We start from the raw sequence: 14,721 nt of genomic DNA on the forward strand, positions 1-14,721 counted from the left end.
AAATAACAGTGGTGAGTAGGAAACACTGCATTGCAAGGAAAAGGAATAACCTTAGTCTTGGCAAACTATGTGCCTGTAAGAGGAGCAACATTTGGATTCAGCTATGCTGGAAGCTTGCCACAGCTCAGGGAAAATGTCTGTGAAATGGCTGGAATCAAAAAAGAGCCTTTAATGAACCTCGGCTTTTCAACACATGTTTTTGGCTTTGGAGCTGAGTAACTTTATTGACTCTGAAGAATATACATAATCATTTTGACACGGAGGGAGCAGACAGTGAGAAATTACCATAAGTGCAGCCAAATATTTACTATTTCTGTGCAGTTGGCTGTGAACTTTTCCTAAGATGCTGGAAACTGATCTGGGAGATGTTTTCTGCATGGTGCAGACCCTGTGTTGGTGTTTGCTCAGTACACTGGGAACAAAAGTCCTGTTGACTTTCCAGCACCAGTGCTGGAGATTCCTGCACTGCCACAAAACACCCTCCCATTCACAAAGAGCACATAATCATCATCTTCATTGTTTCTCACTGAGCTGGTGCTTTTGTGGCACTTACTCAGTACTGGTAGATCAATAATGTGTTTTTAATTTCCAGGTGTCTTTTAACATCACAGAATTTTTTTTTTTTTTTTTTTGGTTCAGGACTATTCCTTAGTCCTTCCATCTAATCTACCTCCTCTGTTTGTGTGATTTTGGTTGTTTTGGCAAATACCACAGAGACCTACCCTCACGAGTAGCTGTGGTGTATTTGAGGTCATATTAGAGAGAAGTGAAGAGCTAAAACAAAAGACATCTAAAGTTTAACCTTAGTTTTTGAGTCCCATGTGACAGGCTTTTAATTTCCACTTGCCTTCTCTCTCCTTAGTTTACTCTGGCATCAGCAGCACAAATGCCAAACACCACAAGACAAATTGTTCTCCTGGTAGTTCAAGCCCAGAGGGCAGGACAAAATGCTGGAAATATGGCAAGGAAGTCTGCACTGTGTCATATCCACAAATTAGGCATCCCCCATTCAAAAGGCTGCTTTCTTTCTGCCATAAAAATTTCCCTATTTTTTAACATCAGTTGTTGCTGACTACAAGTTTTGACCTGGTTCCAACACATCAAGTCCACAGAAAAAAATCACACAATCCTTTGTATCCAGATCCAAGGTACCCTGCATCACATACAAATCAACTGCAAATTAGCAAAAATTTCAGGTGGAACCCTTAATTAGTTTGAAGGAAATTTTGTTTGATTTTAACAATTTAAAAGGCATAGGAATATTTCAGATATTTTAGGAATCATGGGTATTTAGGTACCAAATACAAAGTAGCCTGAGGTTTCTGAATTTTTAATCATGATGAGAAAACATGGTTCTTTCTCAGAAAAGTTGTAAGCACAATTGTTAACAAAAACCAGAGATAAATCATCAATATTCTTGGAAGAATGTAGTATAAATTAAAATGATGTGTATGCTCTGCAGTTGCCCATGATCATGGGCTAGGTTTCTGCAAACTGTAAGGGCAGCCCTCAGCTCAAATATCTGAAATAAATAATTTTACACCTTCAGCCCCCCACTGAGTCTAGATTCTCTTGCACAAGTCTTACAGGGCCTTTTCTTTACTCTCCTCTGTAGTTCAGGTTTTCATTTGTATAAATCAGGTTTTCCTTGTGAAAATGTGACTAATTGTGCAGACAAATAGACTTTGTAGGGAGTCACCCTTCACCTGTCAGATTAAATAGCAGTTCTATTTTATGAAGTACATCCCATAAAGTCTTTACATATGGAAAAATAATCTCCTGTGTCAATAAAAAACACTAATGGCAGAAAACCCAGAATAAAGAAAGCAGTACCAGTCCTAAGACTAGGTATAGCTGAATAGATATTCAGCTTTTTTTTAATGATACCCAAAGCACCTTATATTCCCAATTGTATTTAACCAGCAGACTAGAGAAAGCTTTAGCCTCTCAAAACTATTTCAATGGAAATTCTTTCTTATTAAGAAATTAAAAGCAAAATTAAATTTTTCCCCACTGAGTTCCTGACTCATAAATAAGTACATGATTTTGGTTTTGATAAATAACCATAGTAATGCAGAATATTATAGTGTCTTTGAAACTAGACAATGTGGAATAGACAATATTGTAAGTACTCAGTAAGTAAAGCACAGAGGATGTACTCTCTGCTCTTCATCTGAAATATGAAAGCTATTTAGTACTTTGTAAAACATGTTAAATGGAGTTTTCTCTCTCTTGGAAATAGCTATTTTTTCTTCACTCTGTGCAGGTGGAATGTTTGAAAATTGCACAAGACAGGCAATTTTGGAACTTCAACTTGGTGGACCAAATGTTAGCAAATGATTCTGAATGGATCTGAAGTTTAAGGCTGCAATGTTATTCTTTGTGACAGTGGATACATTTTCTTTTTCACCTATTTACATATTCACAACCAAAAATGCATGGTAGTTATTGTGTAAAAGGGGTCTATTTAGGAAGAAAAGGCTGATACCATTTTTGAATGCTGTTAGTCTAAAAATACATATGAACCACAAGGTTTATAATGAAGTTTTAGACAGGGATGTTTATAGTGGAAAGCAGAGCTGGACAACCACAGAGAGCCAAAACAGGAAAATAAATAAATAAATAAATAAATAAAAGAGATGCCCAGGTCTTCACAGGGGTAAGCTGAGTTCCTGTGGGTCATGAAGCAGTAGAAAATCATTTGTCATGTAGAAGTTGAAGTAGTTCAGCTCTGTTTCTCAACAAGTCCACATTGCATTTACTCAGGAAAGCAATAGCCCATTTTGGTGAGCATGAAATATCCCATCCAGGGGTCTCTTTCTGTCTCTTCTCCATTTCTGTGAAGATCTTAGGCCAGGGAAGGAGTTACATTTGTGGTGACTACAGTTTGTGCAACTGATGTTCTATTTTGGGTGGAGGGTTGTGACTGTCATTACCTCATTCTCGCTGGCATTTCTACTCCTAGCCTCCCTACACAACCAGCTCTGCTGCTTTTGGGAAACTCCCAGGTGCTCCTCTGAGTGAAATGTCCATGTATTGCCACAGGAGTGTGTGAGAAGGGTTGGTCTCCACACCTTGGTGGCTCAAGCATGAAACTGTGGATTGTGGATATAAAGTGACAGGACAGGATATAACTTATTTAGCTATATGATTGTTTGGGTTTTTTAATAGGGGTTTTGTTTTTCTACCAGTAAATTATGGTAATGATGGAAGAAACTGCTTAACCACCCAAGAGCCCTACATGAGCTCTGAGTTACAGCTCACCCAACTCAGCACCCACTGGATCCAGTCAGCACCTGGGGACCTCTCCTGTAGATATCACGATGGCACAAGACCACACCAGGAACTCAGGGGTAACAGAAACAGCAATGCAAAGTGTATCTGAACTTTGGGGTCAAAATCTAATCCTAAAAGAGTCAAGAAGTAGTTTTGATGGAGGTAGGTGCTGTATTTTCCCACTACCAGCACAATACCGTCTTTAATAAAAGGTCTAAAGGATTACTGCCAGAAAAGAATATGGATATCTGTGTGTAGAATTATCTGTCTTTCCTCTAGCAGCATTGCTTGTCCACCTCAGCTTCTTCATTCCATCTTGACTGAAGCCACAGACTGCTCACTCTTCTATTAAAAAGTCCCAACTACTCTCTGCAATGACTACACTTAATATCCAGAGCATTAAACAAATTGGTCTTTGTGAACTTTAGAATAAAAGGTATCTGAGTTTGAATGCAAAGGCCAGTCCTGGATAAGCCTGGGGTCCACACTCATACAAAGCCACATCTGTGATAATCGGAGCTGAAAGGGAAGATTTAACCTCTGAGGCTGATGGAGAGCAAAATGATGAAAGGATTTTTTTTTTGTTGTGAAAAGACAGATCAAGAGTTTTACTAAATCCTGGGTCAGAGAAGAAGTTGAAAATTGCCTCTGCTCTGAATCTGGGACATTTCAGACTGAAGCAGGTGTGCCTCACATCTTGAACATTTCATGTGTGCTCATTTCATTCCCTCTATTTTCAATTCCCATTCCCTTATATTTTATTTACATGTTTCTTCCAACAATATGATAGCATAAAACAGCCAAGTTACAATGCCCGATTTAAATAAAGCATCCATTAATTTCTGAACCAATAGTAATACAAAATAAAATAGTACATTATTTTTGAGAATCTGGTTCTGCAAACATTAGACCATTTGACTAAAATATTGCTAATGTATAAATAAAGTCACTCTTGTGCATTAGTGTTTTCAGGCTCAAAGCTTTAATGCATTATTGTAGAGTACAAATATTTTCTAAGGTGAAAAAAATATAAATGCTACTGCATTTAAGTCCTCACTAAAATGAAGCACAGAAAAAAAATAGTGATGAATGCTTTTCTTCTTACTAAAGGACTTTTACCAATTTTAACAGAACATCCTTAATATAAACCTAGAATATTATGTGTATAGTAGGTTGCTGCTCTGTAATTGGTTTGTCTGATTACAATGATTACTGTAAGTTGGCACAATAGTAGAACTGCCTGGAGAAGTACTTCTGCAGAGCACACAGAAATCTCTTCACTGAAAACTATATTGTATGTTTGGAGGTCAGAAATTCTGATTTATGAGGATGACAGCTTTTTAACTTTGCTTACACTTCTTTCGAAAACAAAACTAACTTCCAAGTGCTACTTAAAATAAAATTGCAAAACCTTTTCTTATGGACTGAGATATTCATTTTGCCAAACTTTAGGAGACAGTGTTATCTCTTTTGTGGGTTAATCCAAGAAAAGCTATTTAAAAGGACATCAAAGAAGTAATGCTTGGCTCTCTATGTGTGACATGGGAAGTGTTTAACACCACTGGACTTGCCTGTGGTTTGGATAGTGCACTTGCAGAGGTGAATCCCTTTGCTGGAGCTGCACTCTTCCAGACAGTGTTGATTGCATTTTGCAGGTGTTACTGGGAGGAAGGAGCAGGAATTCACAACAGCCACGCCTGCCACCTGTGTGAGGGGCACACCTGGGCACCTCTGCACTCAGACTTCTTTTTGGCATGTAATGCAGCAAAGAAGAAAGTGACATCACACACCATCACTTCCCAACACACATCCCCCTCTGGCATCGAGGGCAGCTCACTGATGGATGGTGATGCTGTCATGAAACATCCTCCCAACAGGGATCCCTCTGTGTGGGAGTGCACTGCACCCCTTTTTAAGGACCAAAAGGCTGCCCACTGTGTCCCCCAGATACAGGTTGCCAATGGAATTCTGTTGGAAAGAGGGAGAAACATCCTCTGTGGGGAGGGTTAATTTGTTTTTAGCAAGTAATGACTACCCTCCATATTTTCCAAGAGAGGAAATGAACACCCAATTAATTATGACACTTGATTAGGTTACTTAAATTGCTGGATTTCTAGAAAAATCAGCACTGCCAGCTCCCTGACACCATGTGTGTGATTTGCTGGCCCTTGTAGGAATGCAGCTGTGCACACCTCCTGTTCTATGGACATTCTCTTTGCTGTTACTCAACCTCCATCTCATTACTGGGAGTGTGAATTTCCACCTTGTGACTTTGCAGTCTTTTTGAGCATTGATCTGGTGATCATCCAGCGATTTTTGGGCAGATTTTACTTCCTTGAAATGCTAATGCATTCCTGATGAAAATAAACAGAAGCCTGTGACTATAATATTGTCTTTGGTCAGTTTTATGTCAATTGAAATGGAAATGCAACTTCAAAGCCCTTGAAGCAATGGGTGATTATGCAAGGGAACATTGGCCTCCAATAACATAAAAGACCACTATAATTGGAAAGTCTTATAGCAATTTCTTCTGATCATTAATAGCATGTAATTTCCTTATTTGCAAATCATAAGAGTGACAGTGGTAGTAGTAAAACAGAAAGTGGTGTGCTGTGCTAGTGCTAACCTTGCTCAGGGTTGGCTGTTTCTTCTCCCCACCCCAATGCCTTCACCAGCTCAGAGTGGGAGCTGAGGGGAGCCTGCAGTTCTCCTCTGCTCCTTGGGGTCCTGGACTTCTGTGCCCCTTCCTCCAGCCCAACACTCCTTCCCATAATTTCTCCCATTTCTGAGCAGGGGACAGTTTTTAATCTGCACACTAGAAATGAAAAAATCTGTGGGCAAATACATGCACCACATTCTCTAATGGAAGTGGAAGGGCAGATGGCAGATTGGAAGATGTGGGGTCCATGGGAGGTGTAACAATATATGGACCCATCTGGGTTGCACTGAGATCAAAGCTCCACTGTGGTCTCACACCCAATGAAAAGACAGCTATGGCAACCCAGGAAAAACTATTTTGGCAGAAGAAAGTAGAAGATGAAGCATCTTTTATGAGAAGGTACAAATTTCAGATACCTAAGTGTTGGGTGATTGAAATATAGTGAGAACAGTGCTGCTATAAGTTCAGCAAACTTTATAACATAAAAATGACCAACAAGGTTCTAGATTATGAATTCTTTAAAATAGCAGAAATAGGTGAATAGGTGGTGTGGGATTAAAAAAAAAAAAAAATTAAAAAAAAGGAAGTGGGGATTAGGATTTTCCATTTATTACCATTTCCTCACCATAAACCCAGGAATTCACAAACTCAGCATGACAAGTGGCAAAGACCCTGCCTGGTGGAATCACTGCTGGCTCTGGCTGCCACTCCTGCACCCAGAGCACAGAGCCTCCACTGGTGGGTGGTGGGTGGTGGCAGGGGTGTGGAAGGGACCTCCACCCACCCAGCTACTCCCTCCATTGGATAAGGAGCTGTCAGTAACCCTGGAGACTCCTGCTCTCTTTGCTTATCCTGATCACAGATCTGACTGCAGCTCAAGAAGTCACATTCCTGCAGACACTCTTGGCTCCAGGAACTAAAGATTTTCTGAAAACCAATTTCTGTACAGAGACATTGTGGCTAACGCCACAGGGTGTGCCCAGGTGGGGATATGCAACAGCTTGCGCAACACAGTGTCCTTGGAAAACCAGCAACTATTTCCAGCATTTCAAAGCAAGCAAAACCAGAACACCCTCCTGAAGGAGGAGTATCTACCCATGGGAAGGTTTCTCCAGACAGGACATCCAACTGGGAGCTTGCCATCACTTTCTAAAGCAGGTATGTTGACACAGAGAGGCACAGCCCAGGCCCTGGTGCTGCTCTGCATACCAGGCACTGGTGAAACACAGCACTCAGGCATGGGGAGCACAAGTGTTCATCCTGATGCAACATGTACCTCCCTGGGACACACTGGATCCTTTGCCTTTGAGGGGGTCACAGCCTGGAATCATTCTTTCTTACCCTCTTCAGTTCAGTGGCTGTTCAGGGGTTTAGCTCTTCTGCATTTTCACATCTCTCTTGCTGTCTCTACAATTACACTTTTCTTTTTTCAAACTCATTAAACAGTATTTGATCCCCTCCCAAACGAATCAATATACCTGTTTTCAAGATTTTCCAGAGGTAGATTAAAGAGGTTCAACTTCTTCCATGAATATTGGGCAGTTTCTCCAATCACTTGAAGCTTCAGTAAGAGCCATCAGTGGTGAGGATTAGTGGTGCTCACTACAGAGCTGATGCTGAAGTGCCTCAACCATCTCTGTTGCTGGTCATTCCTCGTGGTTATGAAAGTCACCACTTGCACCATGGAGATATCCACACATGAAGGTGAAAATGCTTCTCCACAACCACATTCCCACTCAAAACAGGACCCCTGTGTCTACCTGCTAGCAGCACTAGTGGCATGCAGGGATGCTCCTCCCAGCCAGACTCTCCTTGCAGCTGACACCTCTGGGCACAGTCTCTGCTCTGACCTCTCAAATTGCCCTTCAGGCATGTGGCACCTTCCCTGTATTAAGATGGTTTTGTTCTGTGACAGCTTTGTGCTATGTTGTCAATATGCACAACAGTCTTACTGTGGGGAATCTCTCTTGACTTAGCTATGTGGTTCTTCCTTGACTCCTCTTGCTTTCAAAATCTTTGTGGGAATGGCAAACATGAGCCCAGCATGAGACTCTTCTACCTGCTGGAACTGGCTTCACAAAACTGAGGAGGAAGCTCCCTGAGTGCTCTTGCTAATATGAATTCCTAGGGGAAAAATAATTTTTGTGTTCCCAATTCTCGGAGCTGAAGCCCACAATATGGTCCCAGCAGGATAGACTCCAGCCACTGGACTCCAGCTCTTTGGAAATATTGAATATTTGAGAATACTTGCTCGGTATTTTGAAACTTTATAAGGAATTTGAATCTAGTGATGACCTTGCATCTGTGTCTCTGCAGCCTTCTGAAGGAGGAGGGAAAGGAAACCCATAGCCCCCACATAAAGAAAGAACCAGTAGTCCAGTGAGGCCTGGGAAATAGCTCCACAAACACCACAAACAACCCTGTGGTGATTCCTTGGGTCCATGGCTGCAAGATCAGTTCTGCCCCATGTTCTCAGGCTCCAGGTCCTGATCCCACATCAGTGTGAAATTGGTAAACATCCTGGGACATCAAAGAAGCAAAACCAGGAAGAGACAAAGACCTGGGAGGCAAATTGCCTGATTTAGTGCCTTCTGTCATGGAAGAGGTTAGAGATGGCACAACATGAACTCACGTCACACACCATTAATACACAGCAAAAATCATTGCAGTGCTGAGCAGAAGCAAGACAGGAAAGCTATGGTGAGGAAAGACTGAAACACTCATCTGTCCTTATCCCCTTTAACATACTCATATTTCCATCCTGCCATTCCTGCATTGCATCTCTCCCATGTCTCTCTCAACCATCACAAAGCATCAGGAAGAATCTTGATTACCAGTTCCATGGTGGGCAGACCTAAATCTGAGAGTGGTTCAGTTCAGAATCTGCTTCAACAGTTGTTACAAAAACATACAATATAGATTTGTCTAACTTGAGCTTCCAGTTTCTCAACCTCTCTCTACCTTTATAGTGAGGTTTAAAAACCCATCTCCTAATGGGACAATTTTCTTCAGAAAGGAGCTTGAGAACTGTGATCAGATCACCATTCAACTGTCTCCTAGATGAAACAAGCTGAGTTCCCTATGCCTTTCAGGTTAGGAAGAGAGCTCATTTCACATCAGCCTTTTCAATTCAGATGCAACCTGGGTTCAGTCCATTTTGTCCGCTGAAGCAGAACCAGTGTTCCTTGCTTCCTCCTAAATTCTTCACTCAGGAGACTCCTCTTTACTTCCTTCTGCCTGACCCTGAGCATCCCCTATTTATGGTCTTTTACCAATGGCCATCACAACCCACTCCATTCTCTCCTGCAGAGTGTCCTGAGTATTGTTTCAGTCTCACTGACAGTTTCAGGGTAGGAAGGCCATGCCTGATGCTGTGCTTGTAAAAGCACCATGTAAGCCTGTTCTGACAGAAGCCTACTGCTAAAGGGTGTGTTTTCTCAATAAACAGCCCAACCTGCAAGCCCTAGATATCTGTGTAACATCAAAATTATTTTTAAAAAGAACAGCAATGGCTAAATATTTCACAGGAACCACAAAAATAAAGAAGCCTATTTATAAATGTAATATATATATATATATTCGTTTTAAGATGAGTCATGCAGTTTCTTCAACTCCATCAACTCCAATCAAAACTCTACTCATTGGTTTTATTACTCTTAATAACTTTTTTAACTGCTTTAATTCCTCTAAGGCTGGCTTACCCCATGCCAGACCCTCTTTGTGGTACAGACAGCAAGCACCTACAGAGGGAGCAGACAGGCTCTAACAAGGCAAGCTTCAGCTTAGAAATGCCTAGGAATGACATCCTGGGAGGCATGTACACTACCATGGTAATCTTACTCGTGCTCACAGGCAATGAAACACCATTGTGCTCTCTCTTCTAATGGACATTGATTATAGAGTAGCAGAGCAAGGAACAGAATCCAGCACTCATTTTAGTGAAATCCCTTAAATTTCTTAGCAGCTAATACTTCATGTGTGAAATGCCGTGTCAGAGGCTGGGAGGAGATCACATTCCTAGGCTGAAGCTGAGGCTTCCTCTGGGCAACACACATTAGTACCCATTTCTGCCACTTCTGCACAGCCCATTTCTCATCTGAGGTACCAGGGATCAGCTACAGCTGGAACCTGGCTCTGAAAAGACACATCTGGTTGCAGCACTGAGTATTCAGGAGCTGGGCCCTGCAGCAGGAGACCCAGAGAACTAAGATAACCTGTTGGAAAAGTCCACTTTGCACAGCATCCTCTGCAATTTTAATATGCCCCAGGGAAAGGAAAAAAAAAAAAAAAAAAAAAAGAAGAGAGAGAGAGAAAAAAAATAATGTACCCTAAAAAGCTACTGAAGCAATAGTCTTGAAATGGACCCATCTACGTGACTTATTACATTCGAGGTCTTGCCATTTCACACATGTAATTTGGAGTGAATTGCCCTGTACAGTGATTCAACCTGTGATGTGCTCACATACCCTCTCAGATGCTTCTTTCTGCTTAGGAAGGATTTTTCCCCTTTCCCCTTTTAACCTTCAGAAAGAAAACAGGTGGCTTTTTTATCTTGCTGCCATGGTTTCCTCTTTGCCCTCATATCCTTCTGGGATCCTCCTCCATGGCTAACTGCCAGCCAAAAAAAGAATGTGCTTGGGTCTCAGCTCTGCCAGTTCATGCTCACCTGCACAGAGGGCACAGCAGGCAGCTGGGGAAGGGAGGAGGAAAACTAGCATCTCAAATACTTCAGAGTAAGATTGATCAAACTCTTCTTTGTGCATTTCTGGCCTGAACTGGATCTCTTTGGTGTAAGGAAGCAGTACAAACAGAATCATTGCACCTTTGTTTTCTGGATATGCTGTTACCACCCAGCCACCCCACTGCTTTTCCTGAGGGAGAAGTGGCTGATAGCATCAGTTTGTTACCCAAGTCTTGAAAAACAGGGTTCAAACATCACTGCCAGCTGGACAGTATCACTGAGCAGCCTGGTGACTGGGACAATTCCTTATGTTAGAGGAATCTTTGCTAGAGGCTTGCACTGCACAGTTCCACCACATCCTATTTGGACACTGCAAACCAATACCACAAGGAAAGGAAACACAGCCCATCGCCCACCCACCCCAGCTGCCCTTCTCTGCCCTTTACATCTACTACAGCTCCCTCTTGAAGAAGGGCTTTGATTTTCCTCCTGGCGGGAGGGACCCAAGGCAGGTGAGGTGGCTGGAGCATTGGCAGGGCTGCTTTTGCCTCCCGGGTGAGTCACCGAGCTGCCTGCCTCCATCAGGTGCAGCGTAAATCCAGAGCAAAGCCTGTTCCTTTTCATTAAGAGCCTTGAGCTCACTGCAGGAAAGATGAAAAGGGCTGGTCATTATCCCTTACATGTGACCCATTCACTTGCTGATGGGCTGGTTTTCATCTCCCTGCCCTGCCTGTAGGCAAGCATCCCCCAATAACCTAATCTGCTTTTTTTGTTCTCCACCATTTATTTTCCTAGGAGCCCTGTCAGTAGTGGCTCCATTCCCTTCCCATGCCTCCCAGCGCTGTACATTCAGAAGCCTTAAAGGGTTCCAGCTCACGGTAACAAATTCCAGAAAGTCTGACTGCTTATTATAAAGCCAGTGTAGGAAGGATTTGAGAAAAGCACGATGTAACGAGAGCTGGGTAAATGCAGAGCACACACAGCCTGGAAACACTCGAAGGTGAACGGGAAGGGGAGGCGGGGGCATTTGGAAGCCCATTAAATGAGAACTTATCATCCGATTTATGCAAATCACTTCAAATGCCTTTATTAAAAGTATTAAGCTGCATTACTGTTTGCCTTTGGTCCTCTAATTTGGTTGCTAATGTCTAAAACAACTGTTGAAATTAATTTGAAATTAATGTTCCTATATAATTACTTAATGAATCTCACATTCACTGCCCTTAGCTCGCAGTTAACAAAGGATCTCACCCGCCACATGTAAGAGGTTGGAATACTGACTGTGATTTTAAAACGGTTGCTAAATTATAGTTTGCAAATATTTTACATTTATATCACACACTTCATCTTGAAGGATCTCACTGTGTTTGAAATGTTACATAACATCTATTCTTTAGTAAAATTCCACCACAAAAACTTTCTGGGCATCAATCTTCTTATTTCCCTGCATGCCTTGAAATTAAATCAAATTTAGCTGTATCATTATGCAAACAAAAAAAAATCATACCTGCATTAAAAGATTATTATTAGTGCTGTGAAGTCAGACAGTTAAAAGATAGGAAATGCTGGAACTGAGGCTCCCAGCAATATAAATTCCTTTTCCCATATATATGTATTCTCATAGTCTTTAATTTTATGATCACATATTTTATTATATGTACTCCCTCCCTTAGGGGACTTATTAGTCCTTGTTAATGTTCAAGAAAAAACAGGATGAGAAAAAAAAAAAAAGGTTAAAATAAAACTAGCAGGGAAAGGTAGCCATTTGTGGAGTCTTTGCCTCATTCCTTACAAAAGCTGCAAAGGTTGTAATGCATGTGCCTCTTTTTCTGGGTGGCTGACTTGGTACCCCATAAATCCTGATTGGCAGAAATGCTGAATATGCACAGCAGTAACTGAAGCTAAAGAAACATTTGAACGTGCAGAGCATTTTACATACTACCAAATCCAGTGAAAGATGAGGTCCTGGGGTCTCACACTTCAAATAACCGTACACTTCAAAGAGGGAAAAACACTTCTCCCTCTCCCAAGGACAGTGGAAAATGTATTTGAGCAATTGCAAAACAGGCAGACTGCTGTGTTATGGAGACCCACATTTACTCATTCTGTCCAGAACCACGTGGACAAGGTGCAGCAGGACAGGGCACTGTGGCGTGGGGAAGCTGCTGGTGCTGTTGCACAAGCTAGCAGAGGGAGGCAGGCACCAGGGGGAAACAGCAAAGTCTCTGTTCTGAAACAAAAGAGCTGAATTTAAGGCCTCCCAAACAGCCTTACTTCGGACTGCTCTCCATTTTGTGTGCTTATCTGTGACTCTGCATTTCTTCTCAGGTGCGTATGGTTTCTCCAGGATCAAGGCAAAGCACGAGTGCCAAACATTGGCAATCATGAACGTTCCAGAGCTTTTCTCCAAGTTAGCTGAACAGTGTTTTGCCTTGAGACATCCTCAGCATCTAGGTCACAGCGAGTCAACCCTCCCCACGCTGCAAAACACCCCCTCCTTCAGCACGTAGAGAGCTGTAGATGTGTGCCACATACCCTGGCTCAGATAAGGATACTGGCCAAGAGTCCCACAGCTTGGCTGAGGGATGGGCTAGTGAGGAGGACAGGTCCCCAAACACGGGACAACAGCAACCTACATCTTCCTACAGCAGGGAACAGAGACTACCCAGCAGCCCACACCCAGCCATCACCACACACACTCCACGTGCTGTCCTACTTTCCTAACCAGAAAGCCCAACCTCTCCTCTGCTCAGATCTTTGCCAAACCTCCCTCTCTTCAACACATTCCCACCCCTGACAGGCTGCAGATCTTCCTTCCAAAATCTTTGTTTTCTATCAGGGGGTTCTCCTCACAACCCCAAAGTATTCCTGTCCCCACACTTCATTCATTCCTCAGCTAACAGGGATCATTACAACACCTCCAGGAATGACCTCTGAAGGAAACCTCTCCCAGCAAGACCAATCTAAAAAACAAGTCTACAAGCACATGGGAATATTAGCTCCTTTTAAAGGTGACTAGCAGGTACATTAGGGTAATTATATTGTGACATTCTAGCCAACCACCTCAACTTCCTTCTTGAACACCAAAGCTGTCAAAAGTGAACCAAAATGGGCAAAAAAATCTCTAGCTTGTCTCAAAACCAGTTGAATTTTAAAATTTTTAGAAAGAAATCAGAAGTAGAAAGGTTCCCAAGCCATATTTAAACTAGAAAGTATAAAAGGAACCATGTGACCACAAAATAAACTTGAGGAGAGAAAATCTAGTGGTAAAAAAACCCAGTGGTAATTACACAGGCCATCAGCCCCCATGAAATGTTTGATTTTGCAGTAAGCTACATTCCTGTAGCACTTTGCATGTGACTTATTTACTCCTTTGCAATACATTCTCTTAAGCAGACAGCATTATAAGATAGTATCAGCAAACTGACCTTCAAAGCAGATTTCTTTTTTTTTTTCCAGCTAGGGGTTTCATATCAGTCCAGCAGCTGAAGGTTAAAACTCTGAGAGTGCAGAGCCACTGCCTCAGCCTAGGCTTCTCTTACAATTCTGGTTTTGTGAAAAAGAGGGAAAGATAAAGATACTAATACAATCGAGGCTCAGCAAAAACAAAGCCTTCTTGCAGCAAAGATGCTTTTCCATCTCCAGAGTTTTCTCCTGCTGCTTGCAATCAATGGGACAAGGCTGCTTTAGTCAGGTTTCCAGAGTCCTGTAATGGAAAGCAGCTGTCCCTATCCAGATTGCACCAGACATCTCCACAATTATTTTGTCTTCTTCTTTTGGTCAGTTGTGTTACTCAACTTCCCAGTACTGCTGTGTTAATAATACCAGCAATCCCAGAACTGTACTCAACATATTTTTTTCCTAAACTCCCAACACTAAACTGAGGACATTTGTATTGCTCTTTGCCACTCAATACATAGACTTGATAAGTGTCAAAATATGAACTCCAGGACTTGTATTCTAATGCAGGGGACAGCATGAGCCACACATCTCCATGTGAACAATTTTAAATTACTAGGGCAAGCCTACTTGAAAAACCTTCCCTTTCTTTTCCCAAGCAGCACAGAACTGGACAAACTGACAACATCCAACACCATCTGAAACA

This window comes from Erithacus rubecula, assembly GCF_903797595.1.
Source record: "Erithacus rubecula genome assembly, chromosome: 3".
NCBI classification, from domain to species: Eukaryota; Metazoa; Chordata; class Aves; order Passeriformes; family Muscicapidae; genus Erithacus; species Erithacus rubecula.